Source organism: Pangasianodon hypophthalmus, chromosome 2, assembly GCF_027358585.1.
Source record: "Pangasianodon hypophthalmus isolate fPanHyp1 chromosome 2, fPanHyp1.pri, whole genome shotgun sequence".
Lineage (NCBI taxonomy): Eukaryota > Metazoa > Chordata > Actinopteri > Siluriformes > Pangasiidae > Pangasianodon > Pangasianodon hypophthalmus.
This window is the reverse complement of record NC_069711.1, coordinates 10,326,506-10,342,607: the sequence shown is the minus strand read 5'-3', so window position 1 is coordinate 10,342,607 and position 16,102 is coordinate 10,326,506. Positions and strand designations below refer to the sequence as shown.

The 16,102-nt window shown below is 37.1% G+C and overlaps 1 long non-coding RNA gene across 1 annotated transcript; it reads right to left on the bottom strand.

The window, feature by feature from the left end:
• Positions 1–709: 709 nt before the first annotated feature.
• Positions 710–15,660, bottom strand: LOC113534804 (uncharacterized). Its single transcript, XR_003403528.3, has 3 exons — positions 15,392–15,660; positions 3,388–3,448; positions 710–1,972 (listed from the first exon to the last, which is right to left on the bottom strand). It is a non-coding gene; the product is annotated as an uncharacterized LOC113534804 (long non-coding RNA).
• Between the last annotated feature and the right edge of the window lie 442 nt (positions 15,661–16,102).

The window sequence follows — 16,102 nt, the reverse complement described above, 5'->3', positions numbered from 1 at the left end:
TGACTTGTTCCTGACAGGTTCTCTATGCCCAGAGCCTTTGATCTATGGGTAAACTCATTGCACACACTCCCACGCCTCTACCTGTTTGTGGCTTGGCTCCCTGTTGTGATCCCTCCCTTTTCTTCTCTAATTTGCATGCAAAGATACTGTGTATGTTTGAGTCATGGAGCATGTTCAGCCACTAAACTTTTGTGTGCTTATATGCTTGTATATGCATATACACAAGTCCAGAGAAGACCAGCCTAGATTCATATATTGTAAATGAGTCACTGGAAATGGCCTGCATAGTTACAAGCTAATAGCAAATATGCAGTCCCACAGGGATGTATCCCAAAATACATGCATGTCAAGCCACATTTTATGTACACATAAAATGAACTGCAGAACCCAAAGGTCTGATTCCACAACCAAAAACAGCCTTCATCATTTATGAAATAATACATATTATTAGAACAAATCTTTTCAAACTAAGCGGTATGAGAACTCAAAACTTGTGGCACCCTACATTCAGAGTAACATTTTGTGGTAATCTTAGCCAACTCTTAATTGTTGCCATCTGTTAGTGATTTACATCTTTGTAAGTGCAATGATATAACAATACATTACCATCACCACTGCTTTAAATAAACAGTAACTCATTTTTTAATGAATTTATGTATTTTTCATTTATTCATTCATCCATCTTCAGTAAAATGTACTTGTTTTTATGAAATTATCAAATAAAAATGATTAAAAGCTTTATGACCCTACAGCATGAACAACTTAATATCCCAGTGAAGCCCAATGAAGAGTTGAGTTTAGAGTGAGCAGGTGAATTAACCACTCCTGATCTCCTCAAAGTCTATAAAGCCCTCTTCTCTTTTCCTCCCCATGGTCTTGCTTTTTGTGCTAGATTCATCCCTTTAAGGATATTTAGTGATTAGTTTGTTTAGCATTAGGAACACTGCTGAGCTCCTGGCTTTGTGTTGAGGCACCCCATGGTCCACAGTGGAGCCAGACTCAGGACTGTAGAGACTGGCTTCAAAGCCAAGTGAAGATCGCTCGTGTCTCTTTTTTAAAGCCAGGGAAAAAAGAACTGGATTGCTTTCATGAGATGTCATAGTTGTCCCTTTCTTCATTAGTGTGCACCTGATCTTATATCGTATAGTAACCCAGATTGTTTCAGGTCAAATGAAAGTATAAGTGCAGGAATTTTATTCACACATCATTCTGTGTACAATACTATATAGTATACAGTAGTATACAGTGACAGAAAACTGAAATAGTTACACCATTAACATTCCACTATACCTACATAGAGAATATGTTTTATGATTAAAAATTATTTTTAATTATTTTTAGCATAAAATATATTTTTAATTATTCTTCAAATAGGCTCCAAAAATTAAATTTTATAAAAAACGTAAACACAAAATTCCCTGAAAACTAAAAGTGATAATGTTTGTTTAAAAAAAATTCCTAACTGAATAAATTTAATTCTTGAGCTGTTGCTAAGGTCTTATGTGCCATCCTCTTTAAAAAAAAAAAAAAAAAAGTGACATAGTAAGCATACACTGTGATATGCCAACAATGGTCATGTTTAAAGTTGTAAGATTACAATATCACAAATGTGCTCTATTGTTCCATTTCTAGTTACAGCTCTATGTTGTGTCTGTGACTCACATAGAAGGTCCAATTCAAATCTTCCCTCCTGCTTTACATAACATTTATAGATCTTTGTTTTATATTCTAAATTGATTCCACCTTCTTATCCCCTGATGGGTCACAGTAAACACTGTCACTGTCATTGTCAATAACGGCCAGTCACGCACATCGGAAACAGGGCTCAACCACATGAGCAAAACATAGCAGCATGTAATTAAATGATTTAAGTCAGCCCCCTTTCGATGATAAAGCAGCTCTCATCTGATGTGGATGTTGAGTACAGCCTTCAGCTTGCGCCTGCTTTCTGCTCTTTATCGCTTAGTCCAATCTGCAGGAAATAACAATGTTACTTAGGATTGCTAACCGTGGGAATGAAGGAAGACTGGAAGTTCTTTAATGGACAGTTACATTTGGCCAGCTTTAAGACCTATTTTACTCATTTGTTCATGTGCACACATGCAGCCATACAGTGGCATATATAAAGCATCTGTGAATGAATCTGACAATGATATTAATAAAACGAGTGATGGATAATTTGGGCAGTAGCTAAGAAAACAAATATCCCAGCTGTTTTGTGTCTGTGTGTGTGTGTGTGTGAGAGAGAGAGAGGGAGAGAGAGAGAATTTCGCACTTTACCTCTGTGTCTCTCCTAGGGATGGAAGTAATTAGTCAAGAACAAAGAAAAAAAATTAAAGTCAAGGGGAAATGTTGAAAACATGAGTTTGGTAAATTACCTCATAAACACCCTTTCCTCCATCCCTGTCTCGCTCTCTTTTCCTGACCACTTACCCCCTGAAGGTCTCTCTCTCTCACACTGTTTCTCTCTCTCGCACTCTCTCTCTCACTCTCTCTCTCTCTGTCAGCTGCACGTCCGTTTCATCTGGTATTCATATGGCCTCTGCTCACCCCCCCTGCTGCAATCCATCCCCAAACTATTTCCTTTTTCAATTTCCAGGGGAAGTTGTTAAATGATTCCTGAACCAAACAAGTTTTCTCTCTCTCTCTCTCTCTCTCTCTCTCTCTCTCTCTCTCTAAAGCCTTCTCTTACTGCTGTACAAGCCACAGAGGTCTATTATTTTTACTAGATCATGTGATTGCATGTGTAGTGAAAGTACTGTGGCATTTTGATTTGGACATCAACCTGTGCATAATAAAGTTTTCTAGTAATATACACAGTCACGCAAACAATTAAATGCCATATTTAGGAAAATGTCTTGTGGAAAATTGCTAAAGACCAAGAGCATTTTCTTTATTTAACAATATATTTAACAGTATTAATTTAACAGTATTATTCATAAATGTCTGAGATTTTTTTCTACTTCCTCTCCACAAGTCACTATCTATCTCTCCCCCTCCTCTCTTTCTCTCTCTACTTTATTTTTTAGCCATGGGCTGTGAATACACATAGTGCACATGCTTTTGAAGGACGCAGAGTACCGTGTTCAGAAGCAGACATTCCCACCTCAGGCCGCCCTAACGCAGCTGTTAGAGGGGGCAAAAACGGGCATCTCAGGAACCCCTCTCTGCCCCCTGTCACTCATCCATGCATGGAGCAATGCTAGGGGTGGCCGAGATGCCAACAAATAGCAATTCATAGTAAATGCTGGTGACAGGTGTCAGTTGTAGTCACATTCGGCACCTTGAAGAGTGTCACATCCTGCTGTTTACACAAACCTCAGAAAACTGGTGAGAGAGGGAGAGACATGGAATGAGAATGTGCTGTTCATAAAGACATGTATGTACCTCGAGGGTCAGCCTTCCTAGTGTGGCATAGCACACACGCCTCCTGCCAAGCTTGGTTAACCTGCAGAAAGACAGAGAGTGAGAGAGAGAGAGAGAGAGAGAGAGAGAGAGATTACACAGTCCAAATTATTACTGGTGGGGACTAAAATAGAATGCATCGCTGATGTCTGGTTTGGTTCATTTTAAGCAGCATCAGCGAGCACAATGTCAGCAATGTCAACATGACTTCATTGTTCTTTGACTGAGAACACTGGCACCATTTTAAACCCTTTCAGTTCACAGTTGTACACAGTCCATTTTAATTAATAGAAAAAATGCATTTTACAACCAAAATTATGTACCCCTGAAACTCACAAATCTCTTGGGTGAGTCGAAGCTTACATTTCTTACTCTTGTAACTACATCAATTTCTCTATTAGTTTCACTGTAGTTACTGAATAATTCATATTACTTATTGAATAATGCACCTTAAAATGAATAACTGATAATTAGACAAGACATTAAGGAGTTGAATCAGGTGAGTGCCTTTTTTATGCCATCTATAGATTCCTTTCTATTACTGGCTGTGCACTGAGTAATTTCTTCGTGGAAGCTGGCCAGGCAAGTTTCTACACAGGAACAATGACTCAAATGTTCTCATATAGGTTTCAAACCTATCAGCTCCATCTTTAGTCATCTGTGTTTTAAAATGAAATGATTGCAGTCCCACAATACATTCCATTCTGGGTCACTGATTTAAAAATATTGTCAGTTAATTACTTCATTATAAATCACTACATGATTTGTCTGAAGAGCAGAGATACAAAAAAGGGGAGCACGTGAACAGTGGAGGTTTTAATCTAACAACTCCACTGTTCACATTTTAATTAAAAGTTGAATAATTTATTCGGTACTGACTAACAGTATTTACATTCCAAAATTTCTTTCTTAAATAGCCTCTATTTTGTGTTGTGCATGTGTGTTTAAGACTGAAGTGGTGACGGTGGGGGCTCAGCCCATCAGGAGCGGATCATTAGATCACTGCAATTATGGCGTTTGCATTTCACTAATCCCACAGCAGGGAATCAAACAGCTCTCAGGACCCTCACACACATGCGCACACACACAGCTAACACAATGTCCTTTAGTCCATTCAAGTGCTTTAAACACTCTCTTTAAACTCCCATTATTATGGCTCTCTTAGGTGCACCTTTTCACAAGGCGAGCTGCTGTTAAAGGGGTGCTGGTGGGGATTATTAGGGGACCGGCAGCAGTGAAACAAAAGCACGCTGTTTATTTAACCCTCTCTTTAAAGGGTGAGAACTTGTCTTCCTTTATTCAGATAGGCTTGTGGACTCAGGACTCGGGCCAGCAACTCTTTAGGCTTCTATAGAAAATGTTTTCACAGAAAAATTCAAAGAACTCAAGTGATGATGGATAAATTATGTAATATTGGACACACTGTTAAATGTGTTGGCAAATTACCTTAGATTTAGATTTATTTACACAATATACACAGGGAAAAAAGTATAAAAGATAAGTGCAATCACTAAGCTGCACAGCTCCAACAAAAGCAATCAGAAGAATAAAATAAGAATGAAATGGATAGAAAGGGAAAAATATACTACAGGTATGTTGTGTTGCATAATAAATAAATAAATGGACTGTACAAGTATGATATCTAAAGGAATATTCTGACCAAAAATGGCATTACATGACAATTTTCCTTTTATCCCAACTCTAGTGGTTCAGCCAAGACGTGTTTGAAGGCCAGCATTTGCTTTTTTAGTTCTGAAGTGGAGTTACAAGGCTAATGTAGCTGTAGTAAGTGAAATAAAGCTTATAAATACATGGAGTTGTTAAATAATCTCAAAGAAACTTGCTTTATTAGTTTCCAACACAAGAACAGTTTTGGCCAAATTATTTCCATAAGTAAACGTAGTGACATTTACCTACTTCAACAAGAACATTTAAAAATACATTTAACAAAATTGGGATAAATAATGTGTGTGTGTGTATACATATTGTGTATAAACCCAAAATGGCAAAATAATAGTCGTAAATTAGCAAGAATTAAACAATTAGATAAAGGAAGTTAGTATGGGATAGCTTTTCCCTATGATTTCTTTAAATGTTTAAGCCTTGTGGGCCTTGATGGGCTGCATCAGGTGCAGCAGATAACAAAATAATGACTAATCTTTTAAGAAAAATAAAACGTGACTCATGAGTGCATTTGTTTAATTCTTGCTAATTTTTTTCGACCAGTGATTTGTTGTTAAGACCATTAAAAGCTTAATATTTGCCATTTTCTTCTTGGACCATTTTTTTTTTTTTTGCCCAGTAGTGTGGTGTGTGTGTGTGTGTGTGTATCTATATATATATATATATATATATATATATATATATATATATATATATATATATATATATACATATATATATATATATATATATATATATATATATTCTTAGCCTCTGGTAAATATATATATATATATATATATATATATATAATTATTGCATGTTTTTTTTGTCAGGCATTAATTAAAGGCATCGCTGAAGCGGTGGCCTATTGTGCTTATTTTGCTGAGAACTGACGAGTATTACACTCTTAATATTCGTGAGAATAGTGACAAATTTCGAACAGATGGGCAGGGAGGTACGAATTGACCAACACGCTTGTCAACACGGAGACGAGCACATTTACATTTATGCAGATGATGTTAATCTGCTCATCTGCATGTCTCATTAATGAAGCAAACAAATGTGTGTGTGTGTGCTCATATGTGTGTGTGTGTGTGTGTTAATTAAGTCAGTGCAGGATCCTGAAAAGGTCAAAGTTTGCCAGAGGCTTGAATATATTCCCTTTTACTCTGACATGCTCAAATTGACAAGTGCACTGACAGTTTTGCTTTGTGAAAATTTTTTGAAAGCATTTTTACTGTACAGAATCTAATTTACCTATCAACCACTATTCTTTCAGTTTGGTAATCTATGTAAATATAGCACATGACATGGGTTAAAATTTTAAATTTAGCTGTACTAGTCTAAGAAAAGTGGGTCATTTCAGTACACACACTCATCCACACTAAAAAATTCAGCATCGTAGTGGGATTTGTGAGGAGTGCCTATGTCTAAGAGTGTTTACTGCTCTGCTAAACGCTAAAGGGTGTGATGCACTGTGGCTAATAGTAGCCAGCTGAAACTGACATTTACAAAGTGAGTTGCTGATTATCCAAGACTCCACACACATTTCTAATTTCCTCCATGCTCAAAGCACTGCTATTCAGAGAACAGTAATGTCTTACTCTTCACTCTTCTTAAATCCTGCCATTTAAACAGCCTCATGAACAGTCACTCTGTAGGTCTGATTATCAGCTTGACTGAATCACAGAAAGTTTCCCTATAGGACAAATAGTTCACTACGTAGAATGTAGAAGCTATTATTTTATAGTACGCATAGTACACTTACTGTATATAGGGAGCAGGCAGTAGTTTCTACGAGCACTTGAGTTTTCAGGTTGCATAATCTGTAGGGTTTGGAGCTGAAGCAGTGATTAGTAAGCAGTTAAATTTGAAGTTGGAGCTTTACTTCTTTCATGGGTGACAGGAATGTGGGGGCAGCATGGTTCAACATTAATTAACATTAGTGTTCTCAACATTAATATCATGCACATATGATTAAATAAAGCTTTCATTGTAGCTGTTTCTGTGTAAGAAGCTTCAGATGGAATGGCCAGATCTTAAGTGTTTCCTATTCTTTGAAAACCATATGATACCATAAAATGGTAAAATGATACCATATTTTGAATTTAAAGCAGTATTTTTGATATGATGATGATGATGATGATGACAGTAATTATTATTATTATTATTATTATTATTATTATCATTATTATTATTATTATTATTATTATTATTATTATGTCATTTTACATTTTCATCAGACTATAGTAGCCAAGGTTTGAACCCCTGTTAGTAAGTAACCTGTGAGAAAAACAATTCTTGAAAGAAGTTTAAGAATATAAGAGAGCTTACAAGCCAACTGAAGAAATACACAGTATATTATTTTGTTAATAAGAGATTAGTGTTTAACATAATGCTGATGACTAACACCAATTTTCATTAATAAAAACTTTTTTTAGTTTATTTATTTATTTATTTAAATGTATTTAAAATTTATTTTTTTTTTTTAATTTTATTTATTTATTTATTTATTTATTTATTTTTACATACTTACATACGTTCTTACTTACCTATCTGTATGTCTGTCTGTCTCTCTATTTACTGGGAATTAGTCTGTGTGACAGTGTCATTTCTGACATTGCCATAGACATCTGACAGTGTTAGAGCACATTTGAAGTTAAGCTGTTGATTCCTCTTCAATAAATCTCTGGATCCTTTAGCACATCAATTTCTCTCTGCTTGTACTGTTACTCATTACTACCACATAGCATAATTATTTCCTTACAGGTCTACATCTGACTTGTTTCATTTCGTAGCTCACAAACTACAGGACACCAGAAAAATATGTACCAGTGCATCACCAACATTAAATTCTGTCCGTATCTATACATGAAAAATCGTAAGAGACCTGATTGAACTGCATTTTTGCAGGCTGCTGTGAATGTTAAATGTGGTCATGCTGAGAATGATTCTGTCTCGTTTCACCAGCGAGACATCTACAAGCTGTTTGAGGCCAGGCAGAGACAGAAAGAGAGGTCACAGTGGGTTTCAACACTGGACACTTGCTCCTCTGGCTGGCTGATGTCAATGTTCATTAAGCCTTAGCCATCAGGTTGCTATAAGGGGAGAAACACTTCACCATGTCCCTGATGGCTCTTGTTTGGAACCTGACAAGGCACATGATGCCATAACTATTAATACTAGAGAAGTCATTGTAGATACAAATGGACACTGTTAAAATGTATTCAAAATTGGGGATTCTGCTGTGAAATGAATCTGCAGAGCAAAATTTACCAGAATGTTTATTTGAGACACTTAATGGATGTAGAATATCCTGATAATACCCAAGGGTCTAAACCAAGGGTCTAGAACATAAACAGAAGGGGTGTGTGTGTGTGTGTGTGTGTGTGTGTGTGTGTGTGTGTGTGTGTGTGTGGTGTACAGTAGTAGAGTGGCAGTGGTGGGGTGAAGGAAGGGGTCATGTAGTACAATAAAACACATTTTTTGTCCCAGCAGATAGTGATTATACCTGGCTTGAACAGTCTGTATAGACAGTCTAAGTGCCAGTGATGGGTGAGATCCCATAAGGCAACAAAAACACTTTCACTACATGGATTACACATTCCTCTCTACGGAGTTTCTTTCCACACCTGAGGATCTCCCAGTTTACACACCAGCAAAAGCCACTCTCTGCTCCTTTACTACCAGCACTTCCCACAATGCTTTGGGGTTATTTGAGTGCACAGGGTTCCAGAGAGTGTGTGATAAAGGGTCAGTCACTCATACTGAACCACGTTCCTAATTATCAAGGCTGAGAGTGCTAAACTGCTCAGATCGGTGAGAGAGAATGATTCATGGGAAACAGTGTGAAATGGAAAATTGACAGTCGTGGCAAAGAAGCTACTTGCCTAAGGTAAACAAGGCAAGTTGCTGCAGGCTTGGTAATGGGCTGTCAGTTATGGGAGGCTCCTGCACTGTACACTGTATCTTTGTTTTAGTGTAATGAAGCTCATTGCAGAGGAAAAATGACAGAAGTTACCGTCATTTTGCATATATGAAAAGCACAATTGTTGCAAATGTTCTACTGATGTTTTGTGGAACTTTGTACTTGAATAAAAGTAAACATCTGAACCTATTATGGATTATGAATTATTGCACCTGGATTATTTACCAAAAAGACACAACCTAATGGCTGCCTCTTCCCTATGTATGCTCTGTAACAAAGATTAATCAGGGGCAATGGGATTTATAAGCAAAAACTTATTATTTAGGTTTTTCTGATTGAAATCATTGGGCTCAGTTTACAGCAGGGTAAGTTGGAAAAATTGCAATATCCTCAAGGAACACACAATTAAATGTGAAATATATTAAATAATATTAAAAATTATTGTTTTTTGCTTTTGAAATGTTTCTTTTACTTCTTTTGCTTCTGACAATTTTCACTTGTGGTGGATTGTAGCAGTAGGCCTACAAATCTAGATCCAGTTTTAGATGCACTCAGGCTCAAAGAGGTGGAGCGAAGAGGAAAGAAGTCTGTCCAGCTTCTGTGGTTGAGGTTAAGGAGAGCTGATGTAAGCAGATTACTAATTCTGGCTAATTTATTGGTAAACCTGCCATCACTTCTACCAAATAAATTCCTGGCCAGAAGAAAAGTGCAAAAAAAAAAAAAAGAAATTCAAAAATCGTTTAACTGAAAAATATAACAACATTATTCACTCTTTTGGAGTCAGAGGTAAATTCAAAATGATAAAATAAATGATAAAACAGAAACAATCATATTTCTCGTAGAAGTGCTTATGCTATGTAAGCAAAAAGGTAACTAGCTATGATTCCAGTCAAGAGATACCTGCTGTTAAGTACCCAGTCCATATTAATTAACCAGTTTGGGTGGCAGTCTACAGAATGGGCGTGGCAAAAAGTGAGAACAAGTTACTCCAAAATCCAGTCTTGGAGTATTTACTTCTTTTAAGACCCTCCCACCCATAAAAATGTGGCAAGAGTCAGACTCAAAGGAAGAAAGACAGAAACAAGCACTCAAAGAATAAATAAGTAAATAAATAAATAAATTACATTTAATTCTTTTTATGCTTAATATTTTGCTTGTGTCTTGTAATTTTGTTTAATACATTTGTAACCAAATTTACTCCACAGTGCAGACACACACACACACACACACACACACATGCATGTTTACACGCACACACACACACTGCGACTACCCAGTGTCTTTTGATGTGAGACAAGCTGGCAGTAAATTCCAGGGCTTTATCCTAGTTCCCGTTTCGATTAGCGAGGTTAACAAGCTTCCCTAGCTTAAGCTAATGAGAAGCTGCCATACAGAGGGGTCACTGCAGCAAACCCCCTCCATCTCACTCAGTCCTCTTTTCCGCTGCTTGGCACGACCGTCCCTCTCTCTGTCTGTCCTGCTGGGGACAGATGGGGGGTTTCTCATTAAGGCAGGATGTGCCAGGATGCAGTAAACTCTCTGTTTTCCCCTTTCTTTCTTTTTTTCCCTCCTTTCTTCTTTTTTTCTCAGGGTAAAGAGTGTTTCAGGGCTGGAGGAGATCACTTGCAGATGTAGAGGAGACTGAGAGCAGACATGCCGCTGGGAGCGGGGGGGCAGGAACACAGTAAATATAAAGGGACTATATATTATCACTCCATGGAGATGTTTGTCTTCAATTGTCTGATTCACACATTTGATGGGAGACTACCTTCGCAAATTTATCCATCTTGTGATTGATATTGTGTTTAAAGTTGCCTTTAACATGTCTCTTTTTTGTAAAGTATGCTATGCCATGATAGTATTAGAAAAAGCTGAGGCAGCTTCTCATTTTATTTACAATACGCTGTGAAAATTGACGTTTAAATCCCGCACATTATTAATCACTGACTTTCCTTAAGGACACGGTAGCAGAATAGTACAAAGTATTTGTAGGCACACCCTCTCTCACACATACACATAAACCACACTCTTAAATACACAGCATTCATTTTCAGTCATGCATATAAGCCTCAACATGTGTATGCTCAATTTTTGTTGTTCATCTTTATGTGTTGAGATTTATACTGCTTCGTATGTGTGTGTGTGTGTGTATATGTACGTGTCGTTTCCTTTACTCACATTACTGTTGTCCTAAGCTTGCTCAAGGCGAGGTTCAAACACGAACATTAATCATTAGGATGGGGATAATGATAATTTAATTAAAAGCTTGCTCGCTCCCACACATAGCTCAGAATGTGCCCTCCTGCCCTTACTGCACCCATGGCCTCTTAATTGAGAAGTGTGTCTCTCAGGGTACTGGCTGGGGCTCTTAATAAATCCTGAGAGTTGTTCAGCTAATTGCTTAATTAATCCTTACAACCTTCTTCACTGAGAGAGACAGACAGAGGGAGAATATAGCAAGTGAATATACTGTGTTTGATGCTAATCTAAATTTCTAAAAGCATGTTAAATTGTTCCTGCATATCACATAATAAAGACAAATAGCAAATAGATCTGAGGTGTGTGTCTGTGTGTGTGTGTGTGTGTGTGTGTGTGTGTGTGTGTGTGTGTGTGTGGGTGAGTGGGTGGGTATGCGTGCGTGTGTGCGTGTGTGTGTGTGTGGGGGGGGGGGGGGGGACTGTGTGTGTGTGTGTTTGTGTGTAGAGTTAGACTGCGCTCTGGGGAAGGACGTGATTGGGACAGTGCCAGTGTGTGTGTCAGTCTGATGCTCAGTAGAAGAGACAGCGATGTAATTTGCACTTCCAGCACCACAGGCACTTGCATAATCCATGCTTCATGCTCTTGTTCTCATTCTCTCTCATAGTATAAAAGAGTTCATTAAATGCACTATTTATTGTGCATGTACTTAAAATTATGGAAAAGCATGCTATTCGAGTGAAGGGGTCTGGATAAAAATTCAGTCTATTCTAGACTTTTGCAGTAAAATAACAATTGTTTATAACTGCAAATTTCAGTGCAGAAATCTGAAAGTGCCAAGAACTGGCCCAAACAGGACCTAGTGGAACCCAGGGTTCTAGGTCTAGATCCTTTTCCACACACATGAGAGAAAGTGCCAGGTGAAAGCAACTGCCTTGTTAATGATCAATACACACTGTAATGACAAGACAGTTGCTTTCACCTGGCACCATCTCTCATGTGTGTGGAAAAGGATCTGGAACTAGAACCCTGGGTTCCAAATTTACTGATGAAGGGATTTTAGATTGACAAAGCAAAAATGACACCCTGACAAAATAAAATGATTTCAATTTAAACCAACTGTTGATGAAATTATGGCAAATCTCTAAAAAAAAAAAAAAATTTATACTTGTACTGCAAGCTGTTCATACAAATATATCCTTACATTTGAATGGCCAATAGCCAGTGTACAGAAAAAAATTCAAAATGGAAAAAAATGTAAAAAATGTACGCTTCAATAACTTTTAATAAAGTAAAGTCAAAAGTCAGGGAATTAGATTTATTAAAACAACAACAAAGAAGCATATATATATGCGTTTTATATATATGCGTTTAAAATAATTTTTTTCTGTTTATAATGTGCTTATGCTAAATCTGATGGTTTATAGTTGATGTCACTGCCAGGAGAAAAGCCCAAGCACAAAACCAAAATAAAAAGCTGCTGTAAAGTCTCTGTACAGTCACTGCAGAAAGATAAGTAATTACAACAAAAGAATCTTATATGTTTTCTTGAATTTCTTCCTGGTGACCCACAATTCATCCAGCTGATATCTGAATTTTCAGAATTACTATGAAGTATATACATACTATCTTCCACCCATACATAATTTCACTGCAAAAAATCACATCTTAGCAAGCGTAAAAATCTTGAATATAGTCAATTGTATCTAGTATGTATCTAGTTTTTCCTATTATATTAGGAATATGAATTATAACAGATTACAGTAAACCAAATATAAGATGATTTATAGATATTTTTACTCATTTTCAAGCTTTACATTTTCTTATTGTATTGTCAGATAATTTTGCTTTTTTCTAGAAATAACTGCTTAAAATGAGCAGTTGGCCAATAGATCAAGATTATCTCAAGCTTGATATTAGTAAAAAAAATGCCTAGAAATAGCTTTAATAATCTTATATTTGGTTTATTGTAATCTTATAATAGGAATACTAGATAAATTAGATTATATTCAAGATGTTTCCACTTACTACAATGCCATTTATTCACTGCTTAACCTCTGTAACCATCCTAGAGGCAGAAGGAGTTGGTTAGTTCTGTATGATGTGTCAGTAGAGAGAAAAAAACAGATCTTAGATCATATTGATGAGGCATCTCGGTCTGTCATTCTCTCAGGCACTAGAAGTGGTTGTTAGTGCTGCTACATGATGGAGGATAGACCTAGAATTTATTCATTTTTTTTATTCTGTGTTTGGTATAAACAGAAGAAAAAGAGTTTTATTAACTAACATTGTCTGAAAGTTTATCATTTCATGCTACTTATTGGTTTATGAAGAAGAAGGCTTTAGTGTTTACCGAGTGAGTGTTTTTCCTTTACATGTGGTTTCTTTATTAATGCCTCCATACCAGACATACCAACAGCATGAGTCCCATTCAGTTCATTTAACTGCAGCTGCACAACTTTAGTTTGTTTTGTGTGTGCTGTTGCACTATTCATGCATTTTTACTGGTGAAGTGGTCCAGGTGTGTGCTGTGCAGGTTTCTGTCCGCAATTATTATAAGCTGAGATAAGCTCATATGACCACAGCCATTCTGCCCTTCCACCACATAAAACAGCCGCAATCCAGCTTATCCCACATCTCCTTTTCTTAACTTAACATTAGTCATTAATAGTTAAAGATGTTTTGAATGGAGTTAGCTGATGCTAGTTGTTTTACCTTTTAAATAAAAAAAAACACCCTCAAGCAGTTTTTCCTTTGAATCCACACTCCCTAAAATCACAGGCATACATCCTGCCTTGACTAGATACCCAGACACATGAATACTGATGATGGAAGGGGAGGAGCCCTCCGAATTGACAGGTAACATGAGTGACAGGCAGGTGGAGGACTGGATAGATATTGGCTATGAGCAGATATTTTACTGAAGTGAGATCAACTTCATTATTATATAACAAATTAGAAAAAAATACAATTATTACAAAAAGTAACAAAAGACTAAAAAAAAGCATGGTAGCACTTTATTTGAATGGTAGCTACATAGTACCTTTATAATGCAATCATAAGCACTGTGTAAGTATTTTATAAAGCAATTCGGGAGACTTTATGAAAGGTTTATGTCAAAACACGTAAGATGATATTGGACATTTTATACAACTTTATCTTTACATGGAAGAGAAAACAACGGCCGTCAATTATTTTAATAAGTTAACTGAGATATTGTGTTACTGTACTTTTTTTTAATCAATTTTATTATATGTTATTAGCTTGTTTTTACTCGCACATTCATGACACTTTGAAAAAGTTGTAGAAGGTATGCATAGTGCTTCATAAAAGTGTTATAAATGTAAATATGCTGAGCACTTGAGTTTGATGGCATTCAATCATTCATTTGGCTGGCATATGAGCTTCATAAATTAGAAGCTGTATTGAAATGGGGCTAAGACACAAGTGCAAGTGTCAAAAGGTAAGATGGCAGGTGGAGACATTTCTGCAGTACTTTATTACGGTATCTACTTCTTACAGGAGCATGCAGTTTAATGCTATTTGTATTAAAATGATTACAGGTACAATCCATTCCAATTATCATTCTTATGAAGCACTATGTGTACCTTCTACAACTTTATCAAAACGCTGTAAATTGGAAGATATGGATAAACAAAATACAGTAACACAGTATTCAACCAGTCAGCTCATCACTTTAAATGATAAGTGATAGCTACTGATGTTGCATAAAACGTTGTTACGTGTTTTGACCTAACTCTTTCATAAATTCTCCAGAATTGCTTTATAACATAAATACTCAATGTTTATCTTAGTATCTTTGTGCTTGTGAGAACCTTTTATTGACATAATTATTAATCCAGCTAATTAATACTATGTCTAAACCTAAACTTAACTCTAAGCTTAACCTCAGTGATCAAAAGGAAATGTTTTGAGTCTTTTTTTTTTTTTTTTTTTTAACATAAAAGCTGCCATTTTTTTGGGAAGAAAAAAATTCTCCCGGGAACCAGCCAAACGTCACCACTATTGGTCTCCACAATGATATAAAAACATGACATCTATTCCCCCCACCCCCCCAAACACACACACACAAACACACACACACACACCACCACCACCACCACATACACACAGACACACACACACACCACCCCCCTTACACACAACCACAAGTGACCTTTTCTGTTTTTTCCTCACCTCCAACCCCATGCCTTTGTCTCCACCCTCGTCTCTACCCTGCAGGTCTTCCACTGCCACATCCATCTCCTTCCCCCGCTGGATATTCACTCACTCCCCATCCCACCACCAACAAGGCATTCCTGTCCACATCCATTTATCCATCGCTACTCCTCTCCTCCATCTTGTCTTCTCTTGCCCTCTCTCTTTCCCCAGCTCTCCTTTGCAACCTCGGTCATTTGCCCTCTCCGTGTCCCTCCCCATCCATATGCTCCCCCTCCTCTGTCAGATTTTTCTCAGAGAAAATAGCTGAAGGCCAGATTAAGGCTTTGGCTGCCTCTTTGCGTTACCAGCTAAGATAAATATTTCCCAGGATGACTCCCATTGCCTGCAGGATGTTTACACACACGCATGCTGCTCAAAGTGCCCTCTCCCACCTCTTTCTCTCTATCTCTCTCTTTCTCTTTCTACCACTTCCTTTTCTTGCCATTCACTGATAATAATAGCTGGGTGGAGGCTAGAAAGGTTAGATTGGCTTAGCCTAGCCTAGCATTGCATGCTATCAGCAGAATGTTTGTGCCAAGTCAGGCAAACAAACTCAACCTGCCATGCTGGTGGATGAAGGGGATTAAGACTGTTGTGAGTCAATATAGAAAGGTAATGGAAAAAGATGTTCACCTTACAGGTGCTGGTATGGATGAACTACTCAAATCCTCAGTTATAATGTAATTC